The following is a 21841-nucleotide window of genomic DNA, read 5'->3' on the forward strand; positions in this document are numbered from 1 at the left end:
AAAACTGCAGCACCTACATAATTAATAGTATCAATTAAAAATATAATCAGAAAACGCATTGACCTCCCGTTACTGAGGCGCAAACCTAGAAAGTGTGCCACGGAACTACAGTCTATCCTATTTGAGAGGATGAGTTTTACATAAAGCCAATATATAACAAAAGGAAGATGGCAAGTTGGTAAAAAATATCCGAGAAGTAAAATATAGTCCGAAGCAGAGAGGTGACAACAATAATCAAAGGCGGTGAAAGAAATAGTTCTGGTTGCAACACCACAAACAACTATTAAGTTGCGTTTTGCACTACGTGAAACAGCCTCGAGTAGCAGACTCGCAATGTAATTCTTGCGTAGTGTAAACTTCCTACCGTGAAACGTGCTGCGCGAGGCTGTTTCGTGGTAAGCCAGACCACTGTCGGTTATTGGCTGCGAAACGGGTCTCGCTTCCCCTTTTTTGGAAATCAACCACCTGCTTAAAATTTTCAAACGTAATTTACTTTTATTAGATCCCAAAGAGAGAAAAGCAGATCACAATCAAGCAAAAGAGAGATTGTGTGGAGGAAGCGAAAGTGATATTTCAGCAACTATTCTCCAGTCTGAAATCAAGAATAAAAGCTTTTTTGGAGCCATACAGAAGGCTTTGTTCAAACATTTTTGTTACCATTAATTATTGTCAAGTAATATTTTATGAAACTTAATATTTTACATCGTTTTACTTTTATATGTAAAATTAGCCGTTTACTTGTATTTAAAATAACTTGCTTGTTTATGTATGTCCTACAGATAGAAAAAGCACCCCATCTTCAGGCCACAAGTGGCCCATAGGGACCATCCGACCGCCGCGTCATGCGGATAGGATGTACATGGGGGTTTTCTTTGACCGGGACCGCTGCTATCCGTCGAGTAGCCCCTCAGTTGGCATCACGAGGCTGAGTGCACCCCGAAAAATGGCAACAGCGCGTGGTGGCCCGGATGGTCACCCATCCAAGTATTGGCCACACCCGACAGCGCTTAACGTCGGTGATTTGACGGGAACCGGTGTATCCACTGCGGCAAGGCTGTTGACTATAAACAGATGTTGAGAAATATTATTAGAATTATGAGTCACAAAAAATCAATGTTTCAAATGGCTCTGAGCTCTATGACACTCAGTCCCCTACAACTTAGAACTATTTAAACCTAACTAACCTCAGGACGTCACACACATCCATGCCCGAGGCAGGATTCGAACCAGCGACAGTAGCGGTCGCGCGGTTCCAGACTGAAGCGCCTATAACCGCTCTGCCACACCGGCTGGCCACAAAAAATCAAATAAGTGTAATAAATCTTACCTTTTTATCTACATCTACATCTACATCCATACTCCGCAAGCCACCTGACGGTGTGTGGCGGAGGGTACCCTGAGTACCTCTATCGGTTCTCCCTTCTAGCTTTATGTTCGTAAAGTACGTAAATCAATGTATTACAAGCTGCTATGATAACTCCTTGTATCGTATTCTTTGAAATTTAAAGCAGATACTCGAAACTTCTTCATAAATCAGATGTCACAATGAATCTGGGTCACAGCTAACCTTAGTCAAACACGTACTACTTCTGTCACCTACGTACCAGTCCTTCTGATTTTCACTCTCTTGATTTTCAGAGCGATCAGTAATACAACGTGTTCAAAATGTTAGCCATTTATACTAATGAAGTACCCAATTGCATTGTCGATGGATTCCATGCTATTTCCCCCATAAGCTGCTTCTCGTATTAGCATTCACAACCTCGTTTCGTTTCCTTTTTCAAATACAGCATCGTTATGAGGGCGAACTCGCTTGCAACAGCCGCAGATACAACAGAACGCCCCGACATGGTTGTGTGGCCCAGAATGATGGCTCACCGTTTTCGTGTCTGTTTCGGGCCATTGTTCACTCTCTGCGAATGAAAGAGAGACAAAGAGAGAGAGAGAGAGAGAGAGAGAGAGAGAAGAGAGAGAGAGAGAGAGAGAGAGAGAGAGAGACACAACTGTGTCGCGAAACAGCCTCGCGATGTAAGTCTCCCACAGTGTGGTCCAAATGGCACTATGGGACTTACCTTCTGAGGTCATCAGTCCCCTAAGAACTAGTTAAACCTAACTAACCTAAGGACATCACACACATCCATGCCCGAGGCAGGATTCGAACCTGCGACCATAGCATCTCGAGGTTCCAGACTGTAGCGCCTAGAACCGCTCGGCCACCCCCCGGCCGGCTCTCCCACAGTGTAAACGCTCCTTTACACATTGCCTTATCACCAACTAGGAACCGTCAAAATCTATTTACTCTTGCTGATGTAGTACATATCTCGACACATATCCTCACCAACGAGGAACCGTCAAAATCTATTTACTCTTGCTGATATAGTACACATCACGTCACGTATCCTCACCAACTAGGAACCGTCAAAATCTATTTACTCTTGCTGATATAGTACACATCACATCACGTATCCTCACCAACTAGGAACCGTCAAAATCTATTTACTCTTGCTGATATAGTACACATCACGTCACGTATCCTCGCCAACTAGGAACTGTCAAAATCTATTTACTCTTGTTGATATAGTACACATCACGTCACGTATCCTCACCAACTAGGAACCGCTAAAATCTATTTACTCTTGCTGATATAGTACACATCACGTCACGTATCCTCACCAACTAGGAACCGCCAAAATCTATTTACTCTTGCTGATATAGTACACATCACGTCGCGTATCCTCACCAACTAGGAACCGCCAAAATCTATTTACTCTTGCTGATATAGTACGCATCACATCACGTATCCTCACCAACTAGGAACTGTCAAAATCTATTTACTCTTGCTGATATAGTACACATCACGTCGCGTATCCTCACCAACTAGGAACTGTCAAAATCTATTTACTCTTGCTGATATAGTACACATCACGTCACGTATCCTCACCAACTAGGAACCGTCAAAATCTATTTACTCTTGCTGTTATAGTACACATCACATACGTATCCTCACCAACTAGGAACCGTCAAAATCTATTTACCCTTGCTGATATCCCACACATCACATATCCTCATACATCGGGTGTTACTCATGCCTTCTCACTCAAAAATGCGCTACAAGGTATTTCATGTGATTGCTTGTACACAGTGAGGCCCCTGAAGCAAGAGCATAACTGCTGATGCAGCAGCGTCTCGTAGTTGACTTGCGACGCAGCAGGGTAGAGGGTATCCTAGTGGCCTCTGCAGAAAGCCATGCCGGTCTGGCACGGTCTCCTCCGCTGCCCCCCCCCCCCCCCCCCCCACGACAGGTGGCCTGTGGTTTCCGCCCGCCTCGGTCGCCTCTCATGTTTCGGGGAGGGGGACTGAGCTGAGGGCAGGGGTCCTAACCGCGACACACGTGCTGGCTTCCTGCCACATCACTTCATTTAGGATATTGCACCGATCCTGCACGTACTAGCGAAAGTAGACTAATAAAAAAGTTATCTTGTTACTCATTTCTCAAATCTTTATACAGCGTAATTACAAAACCCATGAAACTTTAAAAAGTCGGTATAGGTAAACATTGAAAAAATAGGTATAGATAAATTTTATGTTAGTTTTTCTCCAGAAGTTTGATAAACACAACAGATACACGTAACAGGAGACTTTCGTCATCAATAATATAGTCTTCTTCGCTATTTACAACAGTCTGCCGATGCTGGTCTGACTTTTCGATTCCGTGACTGTAGAAATTACATACTTTTGGGCGAAGAACTTCGTCGAGAAATATTCGGAGCTCATTTTCATCCGAAAAGGAAGTTCGCTGAAGGCTGTTCGATAGAGAGCGGAAAGACTGAAAATCCGAGGGGAATATAGTGGATGCGGAATGACTTCTGAGCCCAACTCCTTTACGGTGCTTTTTCTCAGTCTAGTAGTCGATAAAGTTATCTGTCTACTATCTTTGTCCCACTGGTTTAAACTTCACACTAGTTTCTGCCCGCCATCAACGTGGAGCACTTGTTGATCTCACCGCGGACTTCTAGACTGAGCCACAAACAACTGATTTCATCAAAGTGTACGGGCCTGAAGATGGCGTTGACGCAGCGCCGAAACTAGTAAATAAAAAATCTTAAGTACAGCTGGAGGAATTTTATTTCAATAAAAATTACACCACCTGTGTCCCACCTTCATCCAGTTTAAATATGGATGTACGAAGAAACAATTTTCTTGCCGTGCTCTAACCAATAGTACCATTCCCATACACGGCGCAAATGTTTCTGTCTAGCTCCACTGTTGTCTCCCTTCTTTTGAACTCAAAGAGAAGATTATGTAAAATTTTCTGATTTCTTCACTTGCCACTCCGTTTTATATCTTCCACATCTCCACTCATTGTTTCCAGATGACAAAATAACAATATGTAAACTAAAGCAGCAACAGTGAATTACAAATAAAAAGTAACTATCGATAAATAACCTCATGGCAACCAGGACATCAAAAACATAAAGCATGAAAAACATAGATCCTACGAACTTATACTCCAATATCAATAGCTAAACTAAACATGACAATTGCTACAATACTATGAAAGACAAAGTGTCAAAATTTTCTTATGAATCTGGTGCCGGTACGGCGGTTTGGAAAGCAGTTAACAGGGGCGACATCAACCGCAGAGTCTTAACGGGTTGGGTTGATTTAGGGGAAGAGACCAAACAGCGAGGTCATCCGTCTCATTGGTTCAGGGAAGGATGGGTAAGGAAGCCGGCCGTACCCTATCGAAGGAACTATCCTGGCATTTGACTGAAGCGATTTAGGTAGATTACGGAAAACCCAAATCAGGATGACCGGAGGAGGGATTGAACCGTCGTCCTCTCGAATAAGAGCCCAGTGTGCTAACCACTGCGCCACTTTGTTCGGTGAGGGTTAATGATGGTGGAAAATGAAGAGGAGGCGTTTTGTATGCTGTAATTTGTCACTTGCCAATCGGTAGTAAGCGTGCAAGGAGATTTCCGTTGCAAGTTTCACAGGACACCACCAGTTTACAACAGCACAGTGAAGAGATACTAGAAATTCCAGGACGATAGTTGTTTGTGAGATTAAAACGTTCGGGCCGATCACGTGTTAGAAGAGACAGTGGACCGTGTGACAGACGTGATATTGAGAAGTTCCACAAAGTGCAGAACTGAACACGCATCAGCCAACAGTGTGGAAAACGCTTCATAAAATGTTGAAGAGCGGAGCTGTACAGAATGCAGATCTTTCTAGGCATATGTCATGACGACAAATTGCGCGGTCTGCAGTTCTTCATTCATATACAGACCACATTGAAAATGACGACTTCGCAAGCTAATTAATCTTCAGTGACGAAGCAACTTTCCGTCTTTCGTGAAAGATTGACCAAACACAACACACGCATATGATGGAAAGAAATCCACATGCAACTGTCGAAGGCATCCGGGATAGATGCACGTATAAGACGGTGTCCAGTGGAATTTGCACCCAGTGAAATTTGCGGCTAGTGAAATCTGTACCCAGGAAACGCCTAGAAAAGGTCCATTACTGTTCCTGCCCGATCTCCGCAACTTGCCTGGCAGGCAGAAGAGCAGAGGGCTCTTACGTAGTGTACCGATGAACACACGTGGAGTGCTCGAACCCTAATGCCAAATTTTTTACACTGGGAAGTAAACATAATTCGTTTTAGTTTCTGTCGGACGCAATAATGTGGGCTCTGAACACTATGGGACTTACCAGCTATGGTCCTCCAGAACTTAGAACTACTTAAACTGACTAACCTAAGGACATCACACAACACCCAGTCATCACGAGGCAGAGAAATTCCCGCCGGGAATCGAAGCCGGGAACCCGGGCGCGGGAAGCGAGAACGCTACCGCACGACCACGAGTTGCGGACGGACGCAATAATGTTTTTACTTACAACGGTATCTTCAGAAACTACAGCAGAAAAATAAACAAAATTACAAACACAAATTTTCAAAATCTGTATGCCTTCTGTCTGATAAAAGATACTTTAACATAAATATAAAATAAAATATGGTCCAGGCGTGGATCACCATATGGTATACGTAATGTACATAAGACGTGTTGTTAAATTAACTAAGAGGCCATGGAGGGTTATGCATCTGTATATGTACAGAATATATATAAATATACCATAACACCTATATATTGCTTCTCCTCTTATTCTAGCTAAATGGCATATACGTAAGCATATAAATTGGACGTTAAGTACATATTTTGAAAGGACAGAGTACATGTCTTCAAGTACGTTGCGTAACAACAAATAAACAAAAATACTAAGCTGGCAATGCACAACGGTTTTTCACATTAGGACACAGTGTGTTTCATAATAGAAGTAAAAGTATTGTTTAAATTTAAGTCAACTAGAAACATTGCAATTTTCATATGTAAGAGGGCATATCGTAGAACCGTATCTCGAGCACATATAATATCTCTCTTTATTTGTCTGGAGTTTTCAAGCAAGAGACTTCAAAAATCAGACTGCGTGACGAATACCTTTTTTGTTTGCTCACTCAGAGTCCTATGTGTACTCACGCAGTTCCTTCCGGTCAATACTTTGTAGCAGACAATACAGGTTCTAACAATGCTTATAAGGTCAATGGCTCGTATGTGAAAGACGGCTTTATTCTCGACGCTACGTTGGTAATACGTAAGTGTTAACTGCTTATTGTATCGGCGACAATATGCTTGGGGTATTAGTAACCAGCTAATTCGGGAATTAACACCAGGTCTACGACGGACGCTCCTGGAAGTTTATGTACAACTACGCTGAAAGTCTGCGGTGTCGGACATTGAACTCTTCTGTAATCTTAGTGAGTGTTCCTGTCTGTAATCATCCAAGCTACATCGTCAACTGAACACATTCGGCTGCTCTAAGTAAATGGTCAAAAGCTGGCAATATGCCCATTGTTCCCAATGAGACAAAAAAAACTTCATCATTCGGTTACACAACCCATTCGAAAGCAGTCTTCACAGTCACGTTGCAAACGCTATCCATGTAACGTACTTTGGGGGGCCAAAGAGAAGTTCTCTGGGGATTTCAAGAATCAGGGTAAGTTCTACTTTAAAGCAACAAATCACTCACTTTGAGTGAGAATGAAGAGACGAGAAAACATGTGTTTTATACGTTTGAACCTTGTAGTATGTGTTGGTTCATTATTGTCTTAAACGTCTGGTTTAAAACACACGTCTTATAATTCCGAATACAATTTGGAAACAAACTGTGGGAAAGAACTTGCTTTTCATCATTTAATATTACACTTGATTTTATGAAAGTTCCGTTCAGTATGTAGTATCTATAGTAGCAACAAACTTTGTGTTGTTAACTGTGGATATAAACACGTCTAACAACCACATATGTTTGGCTATTCCTCTGAAAGTGATTTCACCAAACAACGTGTGATGGCAAAATTATACGGAAATAAGCCTTTAGTACAAGTCTTGCCTTAGTGGTTTGAGTATTAATGTGAGATTTTGTACTCAGCGCTCTCTCTGAACCATCAAAAACTACGCTTACTGACCGACAGTACTCTCAACATAATTTCTTAACATGCAATATGATCGAAAATCGTTCTAAGAACTCATGCACTATGGAAGTGTCCGTAAACACTCTCTCTTCCTTCACTACCCTCTGTCGTTGTATTGGTGACTAAGGCTGAGGAATAAAACCTTGATACACGTCCTATGGTGATTAATGAAAGGTATTAATAATTTACGTTAATAATATCATTTATGTCCGCTATGGGGATAAATTCTGTTTTTAATTCTCTGAGCGGTCAGCGCCGCTGACTGTCATGCTGATAGAAGAGCTACGCAAGATGCAGTGAAGAGCGCCAACTTTCGCTATGGGTCTGTTTTGTCGACCCGAGAGCGTTACAGAGATGTGGTCCATTGGCAGACGTTACAAGAGTGGTGTTGCGCAGCGTTGAGAGGGTTGCTATTGAAATTCCGAGAGAACACTTTCCAGGACCCTCTTATATCTTGCGTAACGAACACGACGAGAAATTTCGAGAAATTAGAGGAAATTAGAGCCAATCGTTCTTCCCACACACCATTCGCGACTGGAACAGGATACAGGGAGATCAGTTAGTGCTACGAGATGTACCCTCGGCAACACACCATTAGCTGGCTTGCGGAGTACGATGTGGATGTAGAAATAGCAATCACACATACGTGCGCGTGCAAACACACTAGCGTGCACACACACACACACACACACACACACACACACACACACACACACACACAAAGAAAATGGTTCAAATGGCTCTGAGCACTATGGGACTTAACTTCTAAGGTCATCAGTCCCCTAGGACTTAGAACTACTTAAACCCAACTAACCTAAGGACATCACACACATCCATGCTCGAGGCAGGATTCGAACCTGCGACCGTAACGGTCTCCCGGTTCCAGACTAAAGCGCCTAGAACCGCTCGGCCACTCCGGCCGTCCCAGGAAGGACTGCAAGCAGCCTGTTGTTACAGAAGATCTCTGTCGACCAGGGAAGCCAGCAATTCCAGCCTGCTAAACAAACACAGCAAGGGAGATGTTTGTTTGGATCTGCTAGGAGAAACATAAGTTCGTTGACGCTCTCGCTGTTGCTCGCATGTCAGAACTGGGTGGCACTCAACAGGCCTCGGTCTTCAAAAGCGTCTGAATTGACGCCATGAGACGCCTTTCAGTGACTAGGGTCATCGGTCTGACTCTCAAAAATATTTACATTTCGCATCTGGCTCAGCCAGAGTACTTTTTCTAGCGGTGCTGGTTATGTTAGAAGGCTACGCTCGGTATTCCTGGGCTGCGTGGTCGCCCCAGCGCTTGCCCTCCGCACCGAAAGCGTTCACTGCGAGTCGCGCAGCTGTTGAGCGAGGTGGACAGACACTCGAGCCGCTCAGATGAAACTCAAACACGGGCCGAGCAGCTGCTGCCCCCGTGCCTGCCGCCGAAACACCAGCGGCCAGTTCCGGCCCCACGGACGTCCATTACGCGGCTGTCGCTCGCTGTTTGTACGCGTCAACGGTACGCCTCACGCTTCCGCTCCCTCTGTCCATTTCAAACGTCCCAATAACTGCCCTTTTAATTGATGTTGCCTCATTTTCTTTTCATCTCCATTGCTGTTGCCTGTTTTCTTCTGTCTTCATCCATAACGGTTGGCTACCAATATAAGATGATCTTTTTTACTGTTTTCGTGTTTCTTCAACTCCGGTCGAACAATATAGGGTCTGTTTTACACTATCAAATATCATTGGTTGCCTACAATCTACGAGAATCTTTTTCCCTGCTTAGGGTTTTTTCAACTCCGCTCGAACAACATAAGGTCTGTATAACAATACCAAATTTCACAATTAATAAAATATTCCGGGCTATTATGCCATACTCGAGGGAATTTCACTTTAAAACTCGACGTTTCTTCCCCGTCTGCGGAAGACATTTTCAAGGGGGATCGTGGCTTTGTTGGATGTCCGATTCACGCCCTGGCTCGCTACTGAATCTGACATTCAACAAAGCTACACATGTAAACGTCGCAAAATATATTTATGTGAATAAACGTACTGGAAAATGAGAATAAATTCGTGAAATGCCTTGTGTTAAGTATGAAAAAACTAGTATCTGGTGCAGTTTTTATTATTTAAATAATAGAAAACTTCCTTTTTTAACTATTTTCGAGTTATTTTTAGTTCATCTTCTGTTCTCATTATCATATTTTCACTCTGCAGCAAATTAAAACTGTGTGCCGGAGCGAGTCTCGACCTCGGGAACTTTGCCTTTCGCCGGCAAGTGCTCTACCAACTGCGCTACCCAAGCACAACTCACGCCCTCTCCTCACAGCTGTACGTCTGCCAGTACCTCACCTCCTACCTTCCAAACTTTACAGAAGCTCGCCTGCAAACCTTGCGGAACTAACACTGCTGAAAGAAAGTATATTGCAGAGACATGGCTTAGCCACAGCCTGGGGGATGTTTCCAGAATGAGATTTTCACTCTGCAGTTTAGTGTGGGCTGATATGAAACTTCCTAGCAGATTAAAACTGTGTGCCACACCGAGACTCCGAAATACACTCCTGGAAATGGAAAATAGAACACATTGACACCGGTGTGTCAGACCCACCATACTTGCTCCGGACATTGCGAGAGGGCTGTACAAGCAATGATCACACGCACGGCACAGCGGACACACCAGGAACCGCGGTGTTGGCCGTCGAATGGCGCTAGCTGCGCAGCATTTGCGCACCGCCGCCGTCAGTGTCAGTCAGTTTGCCGTGGCATACGGAGCTCCATCGCAGTCTTTAACACTGGCAGCTTTCCGCGACAGCGTGGAGGTGAACCGTATGTGCAGTTGACGGACTTTGAGCGAGGGCGTATAGTGGGCATGCGGGAGGCCGGGTGGACGTACCGCCGAATTGCTCAACATGTGGGGCGTGAGGTCTCCACAGTACATCGATGTTGTCGCCAGTGGTCGGCGGAAGGTGCACGTGCCCGTCGACCAGGGACCAGACCGCAGCGACGCACGGATGCACGCCAAGACTGTAGGATCCTACGCAGTGCCGTAGGGGACCGCACCGCCACTTCCCAGCAAATTAGGGACACTGTTGCTCCTAGGGTATCGGCGAGGACCATTCGCAACCGTCTGCATGAAGCTGGGCTACGGTCCCGCACACCGTTAGGCCGTCTTCCGCTCACGCCCCAACATCGTGCAGCCCGCCTCCAGTGGTGTCGCGACAGGCGTGAATGGAGGGACGAATGGAGACGTGTCGTCTTCAGCGATGAGAGTCGCTTCTGCCTTGGTGCCAATGATGGTCGTATGCGTGTTTGGCGCCGTGCAGGTGAGCGCCACAATCAGGACTGCATACGACCGAGGCACACAGGGCCAACACCCGGCATCATGGTGTGGGGAGCGATCTCCTACACTGGCCGTACACCTCTGGTGATCGTCGAGGGGACACTGAATAGTGCACGGTACATCCAAACCGTCATCGAACCCATCGTTCTACCATTCCTAGACCGGCAAGGGAACTTGCTGTTCCAAGAGGACAATGCACGTCCGCATGTATCCCGTGCCACCCAACGTGCTCTAGAGGGTTTAAGTCAACTACCCTGGCCAGCAAGATCTACGGATCTGTCCCCCATTGAGCATGTTTGGGACTGGATGAAGCGTAGTCTCACGCGGTCTGCACGTCCAGCACGAACGCTGGTCCAACTGAGGCGCCAGGTGGAAATGGCATGGCAAGCCGTTCCACACGACTACATCCAGCTTCTCTACTATCGTCTCCATGGGAGAATTGCAGCCTGCATTGCTGCGAAAGGTGGATATACACTGTACTAGTGCCGACATTGTGCATGCTCTGTTGCCTGTGTCTATGTGGCTGTGGTTCTGTCAGTGTGATCATGTGATGTATCTGACCCCAGGAATGTGTCAATAAAGTTTCCCCTTCCTGGGACAATGAATTCACGGTGTTCTTATTTCAATTTCCAGGAGTGTATATAGGGTGTTCAGAAAATGTCTGAAACGCTTGTAGGGATGTTGCGGGGCAGATTTTACTGAGACATAAACGTTAAGAAAAAAATTCGATACTTTGTGCCGTTTCCGAGTTATTTGGCACTGAAGTCAGTCAATCAGGTCATCGCGCACGCAAGTTCAGGTTTCAGCTAACCAAACAAAGCACGCGTTGGGCGACACCGCCCCTGGCAGGCCGTTTGAATGTGATCGGGTGACGCCTCGATTGGCTACTTTCACTGCTGTATAACTCGAAAATAGCTCAACGTATCTAATTTTTTTCTAAACATGTATGTCTCAACACAGCCTGCTCTACAACATCCCTAGAACCGTTTCAGACCTTTTTTGACCACCCTATATATATGTGTGTGTATTAGAATATACTCTTCGAATACATTGCTCAAACTCTTCTAACGTAGAAGAGCCAGAAAAGTAAGATTCGTCTATACATGCTTTTGCGTAAGCAGTACGCGTAAGTTTGCGGCGCGAGCTGAAAATAGCCGTAACTGCGGAGCCGTTGAAAACAGAACATATGTTTGCATGATATTTCCCGTGAAGAGCAGTCCGTAATATCTGCAAGTGATTTACGCTAGTGATTCAGTAAGGAACAGATTTTCAAAAGCATCACGTATGTAACGAAAAAAAACCTTGAAATAACACAGTTTACAGTAATATTTTCTGTGATGTTACACCTCTCCCCTTAAGAAACTCAACGAATGCACGTACTAAGATAGAGCAGGAAACAAAATGAAAGGACTGCACAAAACTCGGCGTCGTATGCGAGCGTAAAAGGGAACTGCGACCGGTGTAGGTGGCGGAATGTGAGCCTTTTAGAATAATGACGCAAAGCTTTTTGGAAAGGTGACGTGAAATGTAATGAAAAAGTTGTGTACATGAAATATTAAATCCGTATGCAAATGGCGCAGGCAAAGAGAGCTTCCCCAGTTGCTCGCGGACCTTTTTGCCGCAGACGGAAGCCGGAAGCCAAAGAGGAATTACTCGAGCCGTCGAGATTAAAGGGGCCATAACTCTAGCCACCGGCCTCAAACACCTGGTGCTCGCCGAAAACGCCACAGGCAAACGGATTAGCTTTCTGGCCCTGAGGGCCCAAGGGCGGGACATTGCCCCAAGGGATGAATCTTTCAGCCGGCACTGGAGACATCCTCGCTTTAAAAGACGTCCGAAGTAAGGGCGAAAGGAAAGCTTCCAACTGTGTCTACTCTACCAACGAAAGCTCATTATTTTCCTTAAAGAAACCAAATACCGGCACAACTTGTTGCCTCAGAAACTTGGACACATCTTAACTTGTACTACACGTGTTGTTTTTCACAAAGGCTTGTTAAGGTGTTTAGTAAATGGAGTGGGTACCTTCTTATGCTCATAGTTTTTAGAGTTCCGTACATTATTCGGTATAAATGGAAATATTATAGTATCACTTTTTTGTCCGTCTCTCTGTCGGTCTGTCTCTGTCCGACTGTTAAAAACCGTTTGTCTCGTGAACGTGTAGACGTAACAAGTTGGAATTTATGTCACATACTAAAGTGCAAAAACTGAAGTGATATCAGGTGTTCCCCAGGGAAGCGTCCTGGGACCTCTACTGTTCCTGATCTATATAAATGACCTGGGTGACAATCTGAGCAGTTCTCTTAGACTGTTCGCAAATGATGCTGTAATTTACCGTCTAGTAAGGTCATCCGAAGACCAGTATCAGTTCCAAAGCGATTTAGAAAAGATTGCTGTATGGTGTGTCAGGTGGCAGTTGACGCTAAATAACGAAAAGTGTGAGATGATCCACATGAGTTCCAAAAGAAATCCGTTGGAATTCGATTACTCGATAAATAGTACAATTCTCAAGGCTGTCAATTCAACTAAGTACCTGGGTGTTAAAATTACGAACAACTTCAGTTGGAAGGACCACATAGATAATATTGTCGGGAAGGCGAGCCAAAGGTTGCGTTTCATTGGCAGGACACTTAGAAGATGCAACAAGTCCACTAAAGAGACAGCTTACACTACACTCGTTCGTCCTCTGTTAGAATATTGCTGCGCGGTGTGGGATCCTTACCAGGTGGGATTGACGGAGGACATCGAAAGGGTGCAAAAAAGGGCAGCTCGTTTTGTATTATCACGTTATAGGGGAGAAAGTGTGGCAGATATGATACACGAGTTGGGATGGAAGTCATTACAGCATAGACGTTTTTCGTCGCGGCGAGACCTTTTTACGAAATTTCAGTCACCAACTTTCTCTTCCGAATGCGAAAATATTTTATTGAGCCCAACCTACATAGGTAGGAATGATCATCAAAATAAAATAAGAGAAATCAGAGCTCGAACAGAAAGGTTTAGGTGTTCGTTTTCCCGCTCGCTGTTAGGGAGTGGAATAGTAGAGAGATAGTATGATTGTGGTTCGATGAACCCTCTGCCAAGCACTTAAATGTGAACTGCAGAGTAGTCATGTAGATGTAGATGTAGATGTAGAACTCTTAGCGGTATAATAAACGTAAGCTTCTAAGACAGTTCAGTCAAAAGGTACAGCCATTTATGTAACATTTTTATACTTTGAAATTCTCTCATCATAGCCGCGCGGTGTAGCCACGGGATCTGATGCGCCTTGTCACGGTCAGAGGTTCAAAAAAATGGTTCAAATAGCTCTGAGCGCTATGGAACTTAACTTCTGAGGTCATCAGTCCCCTAGAAGTTAGAACTACTTAAACCTAACTAACCTAAGGATATCATCCACATCCATGCCCGAGGCAGGATTGGAACCTGCGACCGTAGCGGTCGCGCGGTTCCAGACTGTAGCGCCTAGAACCGCTCGGGCACCCAGGCCTGCGGTCAGAGGTTCGAGTCCCCGCTACGGCATGGGTCTGTGTGTCGTCCTTAGCGTAAGTTCGTTTCAGTTACATTAAATAGATCGTAAGCCTACGTACCGATGATCGCAGTAGTTTGGTACGTTAGGAAAATTTCCAATTTTCTACTATCACAAACTATAGGTTATGTTATGTTAACTGTGGACCTAGAAACGACGGAGAGGCTCCGTCCCCGCCGCAGCCGCAATGGTCCGCAACCCCAACGACTACCGCGGTCCACTTCACCCCTCCGCCGCTCCACACTGGACCCAGGGTTATTGTGCGGTTCGGCCCCCGGTGGATCCCTCAGGGAACGTCTGACACCAGACGAGTGTAACCCCTATGTTCGCGTAGTATAGTAATGGTGGTGTACGCGTACGTGGAGAACTTGTTTCTTCGTGGAGAACCCCATCGGATCCCCCCCCCCCTTCCCTCCCTCTCAAAAAAAAAAAAAAAATGGCTCTTAGCACTATGGGACTCAACTGCTGTGGTCATTAGTCCCCTAGAACTTAGAACTACTTAAACCTAACCAACCCAAGGACATCACACACATCCAAGCCCGAGGCAGGATTCGAACCTGCGACCGTAGCAGTCGCACGGTTCCGGACTGCGCGCCTAGAGCCGCGAGACCACCGCGGCCGGCCCCTCCCTCTCCCGCCGCTCTCTGAGATTGTACAGGGGACAATCATGTTCTAAAATTGGGCTGCGTATCGAACTACTGTCTGCTCTCTAGGGCAGAGAACGAGGAAAAGTAAGAATACGGCACCTTGAGTACAGCAGTGACCTTGCCTAAACGAGTGGGTAGCACTGTAACGTCTCGTACCGAGTGGTATCGAACGCCGTTGAAGTAGCTGCGTTGAGTGATCTGTAGCACTCAAACCGTCGACCTGACGACGTTGCCGAACTATGCACGTGCTGATTGAAGCTAAATGGTGTTAAAGCGTATCTGGTTCAGCGGCATTAAACTGACAGACGCCACACTGCCTCAGACGGCACGGGTACTTCAGGAGACCCTTTGTGTGTGTAGTCGCGCTGGCAGCCTTGGTTGGTGGGGCTGTTTAACATTCCGGCCTGCTCCTCTGACGCTGTGTCTCATGCATGAGCTTCGAGAGCTGATTCACAAACAGTTTGCGGACTGTTACGTTGAAAGATACTGAGACGCTGTTGGCAAAAATTCTCTCGCTGTTTTCAGCAACACAATTCATTTGGACTTTGCTGAATCTTAAATTATGTATGGGAACTGCGAATGCAGTCAATAGACTACAGTGGGAGCTATTCAAATTCTGACGGTTGGAAATACATTCAGCACCAAGGAGTACAGAGACTGCTTCTTTCTACCATCTATGATAAATATTCGTAGAACGGGTGACCCGTAAGCACTTTCCTTCTCACAGTACAGAAAGATAGAAATCTCGAATGCCTTTCGCATTTTCTTAAATTACAATGTGAACGGAGGGAAAAGCTGACAGAGACTGGAAAGTATACTATTTGTTCACTTTAGGGACAACTGGATGACTTTCTTTATTGATTACTGCACCGTAACGAAGCAAACAAAAAATCTAACTCATGTTATTGTTAACAGCTGCCAGTTAGATGATGCCTTTAGGTGTTATTTAAATTAATTTGTTTGATGTATGAGAATATTAGTGCTCTGCATTCATTTCATAAAATAATAATTCCAGAGAGGTATGTATGCTATAAAACAGTTTATCTCTGCCATCAATACAGGTACCTTGCTCACCTTTACCAAAGATTATTTTATGCAGTTACGAATGATTTTTGCCTGAAAACTCATCTTCAGTACTTTTCTAAGTGAATATTTCTATTTTTTAAATAACCGAGAATGAACTCTGTATTCTTTTTGCTTGTATAATCTTCTTCTGAAGATCTCTAGCCCTTAGTTCCTTGTATACCTACTCAGCTGCTGGTTTCCACGCTCTGCAAGCAATACTAATATGTATCTCTTTCTATTTCAGGTATGTCTTCCTTGAAATGACTTGCCGAGGATTCCTTGCATGACTGTAAGTTCAACACCTTGTCTTTTTGGTTATTCAGATTACAAACACATGTCTTTTGTTATGTATTTGGCATCTGAAAATATTTCTGTGATCCTCAACATTTTTATATCGGCATGGACGTTATTTATTTAGTCGTGTCCAAGCCATAGACAACCCACGTATTACATACACACACAAATACAAATAGAATTCACATATGTATAAATAAAACAAATCCAAAATGGGGAGTCACATTACAATATAAAGACAAACATAGTATATGTATCATATCACGTCCCGCCAAAATTCAGCGCATTTAACTGCCACTGCCGTAGCGTTTGCCAGATCTTCTTTCCTGCACACTTGCCCCATATTGCTGCACTCCAGGAGGTGGTCCGTTGTTTGGGTCTGCCCGCACTGGCACGTGTCCGTCAATTCTCGGTCTCCCCATTCTCACATGTTTACGTTGCACCTGCCCACCCCAGTTCGAAGGCGGTTGAGGGTTCTCCATAGTGGCCATTTTAGTTCATTTCCAGAGGCCAATTGTTCGTTGGGTGAGATTAGAGGAGCCTGATCTCCCGTAGGCAGTGTTGATTGCCATTTTGACAATCTGGCCTTTTGTTTTGAGGTTTCGAGCGGTTGAACTGAGATGAGGAAACTCCGTCTTGATTTTAGACGTGTGTGTGGAGGGTTTTGTCGGAAGAGAGGACGGCGCTGGTCGCGCAGCTGCTTGAGGCGCTCTACTTCGCTTGCTATAGCTGGTCTGATGTTGGGTGGAGCTACGGCACTAAGCAAATAAAGTTGGCTGACCGGGGTGGGTCTTAGGAGTCCCGTGATTACGCGACAGACATCGTTCAGCAGAGGATCCACTCGTTTCGCATGCGCTGATCTTTCCCAAACTGGGGCAGCGTTTACAGCAACCGAGTAGCAGAGTGCAAGTGCCGGCGTGCGTAAAGGATGTGGGTCGGCACCCCATTTTGTGGAGGTGAGCTTACTCAGGGGGTTGTTTCTTGTTGATAGTTTGCTCCTGACGTTGGCTACATGATGTAAGTAAGTGTGCGATCAAGGGTGACGCCTAAATAACAAGGAGTGCTGCTGAACGCGATCCGTTGGTTGTTCCACGTGATGTTTAGGGTATGTTTGGCGTCTCGGTTTCGAAGATGGAATAGGTAGGATAATGTTTTTACTGCGTTCGGGCGTAGGAAGTTGGCTTCGTAGTATGGCGTTAGACCGTTGAGGGCATTCGTAAGGCTAATTTCTATGTCATTAAAGTTCCGACCCTGCACGGCTATTGTAAGATCGTCCGGGTAAGCAAAGCTCCCAGTCCCTGGTGCAACTGGCTGATCATTCACATATACGAGGGTCGGTCAAAAAGTAATGCCTCCCATTTTTTTCTACTTAAAAAAATTAAGTCAAGTGAAAAATTTGAATTTGGCGCCATTCCTCAAACCTTCTTTTGCAATCCACTGCAGTAGTAACTTTCTGTGTCAACAGGTGGCAGCACAGCAGAAGTTTGTAAGATGGCCGACATCGATGATCGTTTGAGACAGCGTTGTGTGATTGAATTCTTGAACGCAGAAGGTGAAACGCCCATACACATTCATGAAAGACTGAAGAAGGTGTATGGTGTTGTGACAGTGGATGTCAGCACTGTTAGACGATGGGTTCGTCGTTGTAAGGAAGCTGAAGGGCATACACCGTTGACTGACGAAAAGCGGAGCGGCAGGCCGGTGAGTGCAGTGACTCCACACAACATTCAGCAAGTTGATGACATCATTCGTGGTGACCGTCGGGTGACTGCAGATGAAGTGTGTCGCATTATTTCTCTTAGTAAAGGCAGTGTGATCACGATTATGGCAGATGTTCTTCTTTTGCATGACAATGCAAGACCACACACCAGTCGTCACACCTCTGACGAGATTGTCAAAATTGGATGGGAAGTTTTGCCTCATCCCCCATACAGCCCTGACCTGGCACCATCAGACTTCCATCTGTTCGGGCCACTAAAAGAAGCTCATCGTGGGATTAATTTTGAAGATGAGGAGGCCGTCAAAACATCCGTGCGTCAATGGTTTAGGAAGCAGAGTTGTGATTTTTACCGTGCTGGGATACATGCCCTTGTTCAAAGATGGACCAAAACTGTAGAGATGGTCGGAGATTACATTGAAAAATGACAAAATGATCCTCAATGTTGTGGTTTTCAACCTATGTAATTGCATTTAAATTTCCTGACAATTAAACGTAGAAAAAAAATAGGAGGCATTACTTTTTGACTGACCCTCGTATGTTGAAAAGAGTGGGTGCGAGGACACTGCCTTGGGGTAGTACATTTTTCTGGAGACGCCATTGGCTTCGCTTCCCTCCTAGGTTTACGATGAACCGTCTTTTGCTGAGAAGTGTTGATATAATTTGTATCAGTCCGAAATCATTAGTCATAGCGTATATTTTAGTGAGCAGCAGTTTGTGATTTACTGTGTCGAATGCGGATGAGAGGTTGACAAGTACGGCTCTAGTAATTAGAGGGTTCTCGTACCCATGCTCTATGAATTGGGTAAGATTCAAGACCTGTCCAGTGCAAGTTTTCCCAGGGCGAAACCCCGCCTGTTCCGGAATTATCTGATGATCAATATTAGGCACAAGTCGATTCAATAGCATGCGCTCGAACACCTTGTACAAGCAGCAAAGTAATGTTACCGGTCTGAAATTTTTTGGCTCGTCCAATGGTTTGCGGGTTTTAGAATGGATATGACTTTGCCTTTCTCCAGATTTTCGGGATGTTGTTCAGCCGGATGCAGGTACTGAAAAGTAGGAGCAGCCAGTTTCCGCGTACTCCCCAAATTTAAGGATCTGTTCATTCCTAAGGTCGTCTAGCACTGCTGCTTTGCCAGGTTTCAGAGATTTAAGTGCGGACTCCAGCTCTTCGATGGTAAATAGACGGATGTAGTAGTTCGTGTCACTGTAGCCACTTCTTATTGGGATGGTTTTTGCTGGAGTCTTCGTTTTCCCGTTAAGAACGAGTTGGTGCGCCATTTGGTTGGCTGTTACTCTTGGTGCTTCCGTTTGCTGCTTAGGGTCATTATTTAGCTTCTTAATTGTCTTCCAGGCAATCCGGCTAGAATGTTTCATGTCTACACATTCAATCAGATGTAGCCATTCTTCTCGGCGCTTCTTGATTAGCTGGTCGGTAAGTGCATTTGCAAGTACAGGAGTCCACAGCAGAAGCGCCCACGTCGCGGCCCTGGGAGGACTACTTATAGTCCTGCTGCTTCTGCTACCACCAAGGTATGGAGGTGAATGGACGTTACTAGGGAGAAAATAATAACACGACACTGATTAGTAAATAAGGGAGCACTAGATCATGTTAAATATAACGCACACTCAAGGCCTCTACCTGTGTCAGTAATGAATTACCTCATTGAACAGTTGAAATCAATAAAGATATAAACATAGTGCAGATCTGGAAGTGAATAGGATACAGTCATCCATGTGGTACGTCATCTTTTATGTACGTAAGATAGAGTTTATGCATGTATATATGTCCAGGATCTCCTCCTAAACCCTTGAATCGATTTCAGCAAAATTTGGCACAAAAACAATAGGCCTCGCGAATATGAGCACTGTGAAGGCTACAACTTCCTAATTCCAATAGCAGTGGAGACATGGGAAAATGTGTTTCTACTGCCCCTGCAAATGGTATGCCCTCACAATAGGTATGTTGTGCACGAACAGCATTGGCCTGTCAAATCAACCTGCTCTGCAGCACCATCTAAATTTCAGGGGCAAGAAGTGGTTTTCTGGACCCCAATGTGTTAGGTTGCCCAGTGTGACAGGTGTGTTGTGATGGAGTAGTATCGGCCAGTTTTATCCAGCTGCTTTGCGTGCCAGCCTGTACATCATGGACACACAAATTCTTTCTGAGCCCATAAAGTGTGGCCTGACCTGCATAACAGGGATGTTTTGGGGGTATTATTAGCCTACTTCGTTGAACTGTATTGCAGAGACTACATGTGCTGATGAGTGTGATGGGACTGGTTGTGATGGATAGAGGGGATGAACTGAATGAGGGATTGAGGATATAGACACAGAGAGGATGGGGGATGCATGAGACAGATGGAAGGTCTACAAGTATAGTGGGTGGGTGTAGAAGGAAGACAGGAAGGCGAAGATAAAAATGGAGGAGATAGAGAGGGAGGATGGGGAGGGTGAGATAAACAGAGAGAGGTAGATGTAGTCACAGAGGAACGGGGCAGAATGAGTCTTAAATATATGTATGATGTTCCAGCATGCTGGAGCAGCTTAGGTAACAACTTCTGTTGTTCAGTAAAACGAAAAACCGGTCCAAGCCGCTAATTTTACGTTTTATCCATTCGATTACTAGTTTCAAGTTGAAACCCATTTTCAAATCATCAGAACATGGTCGAAAATGTCATTTCCGAAGGTGCCAAAAATGTACAATGAACATTTACAGTTCATACATACGGTAATGTAGACATGTGTTGAACACATGCACGAGAGAAGCTGCTAGGAAAGGCTAGTATGTACAATAAAGTCTTCAATTGCAAAATGACCAGTGTGCATTTTCTTTGTGTTTCCATTTGTTCATTGTCAGCTCCAGGATGTTGATGACTAATGTTACCCTGGGTAATTTCACTATATGCTATTATGGGAGAATTAAAGTCACTTTTATGTTACGTTTTTAATAACGTCTTGTTTACATATCTGGTACTTTGTGAAACGTTTTTGAACAGGTCTTGAGGAGAGGAAGTGGGGTGGCTAACAAAAAAATTAGGTTGCTCCTTTAAAATAGATATTACTATTCAAATGCTCAAATTTTTTATTTTGCTTCCGGACAAGAAGTTATTGCAGTTGGCCAAGATAAATGGGACGCTTGTATATACCGTTCCGTGAGATTTTCTTTTTTTTTCCTTCAACTAGCATAACCCAAGTGTTGTTTGCATTGTGTCACCTTCCCATTCTACCCACAAGGAAAAAGATCTCATCCTACAACATCAAGCAGGACAGAATCCGTTTCCTGTAGGATAATAGTCTACATTACTGTACAACAAAAGCTCTAGAGGTTCTTCGAAATTAATAATGTTCTCTATTTTTTTTTTTTTTTGAAAATTTACATCACCGACATACACTTATGCATTTATGCCTGATGACTTGACTCCTAAGTTGAAGCTAATTCTAATCATATGAAACCCTGACTAAAGAGTTTCAAAAAATATTTTGTGACTGCTAGAATTTGTTGCGCTTTGAACTTCTCCACTAGATGTGCTACAGATATCTAGCAACTACTTCGACATGTCACAATATTAATCATATGTTGTAGATTTACGTCCCTAAAACAGGGTCGCTGAGTGTTTTGTAGATTTTTGCATCTGGTTTATAGCTTCACACTTCGGCTTCAGAATCGGTCTGGCAATGGCAGCCAGTTATATCTCTAATATTTTCACTCCTTAACACAATCACTCGTTGGTAATGACTCATA

The 21841-nt window shown here is 44.6% G+C and overlaps 1 protein-coding gene and 1 pseudogene across 1 annotated transcript in view; one reads left to right on the plus strand and one right to left on the minus strand.

Moving 5' to 3' along the window:
* Positions 1-21841, plus strand: part of LOC126365874 (carboxyl-terminal PDZ ligand of neuronal nitric oxide synthase protein) — an 856744-nt gene that overhangs the window by 260817 nt on the left and 574086 nt on the right. The gene's annotated exons all lie outside the window — the stretch shown is intronic.
* On the minus strand, positions 945-1062 carry LOC126268382 (5S ribosomal RNA; annotated as a pseudogene).

This window comes from Schistocerca gregaria, chromosome 4 (genome assembly GCF_023897955.1).
Source record: "Schistocerca gregaria isolate iqSchGreg1 chromosome 4, iqSchGreg1.2, whole genome shotgun sequence".
In the NCBI taxonomy this organism is placed as follows: domain Eukaryota; kingdom Metazoa; phylum Arthropoda; class Insecta; order Orthoptera; family Acrididae; genus Schistocerca; species Schistocerca gregaria.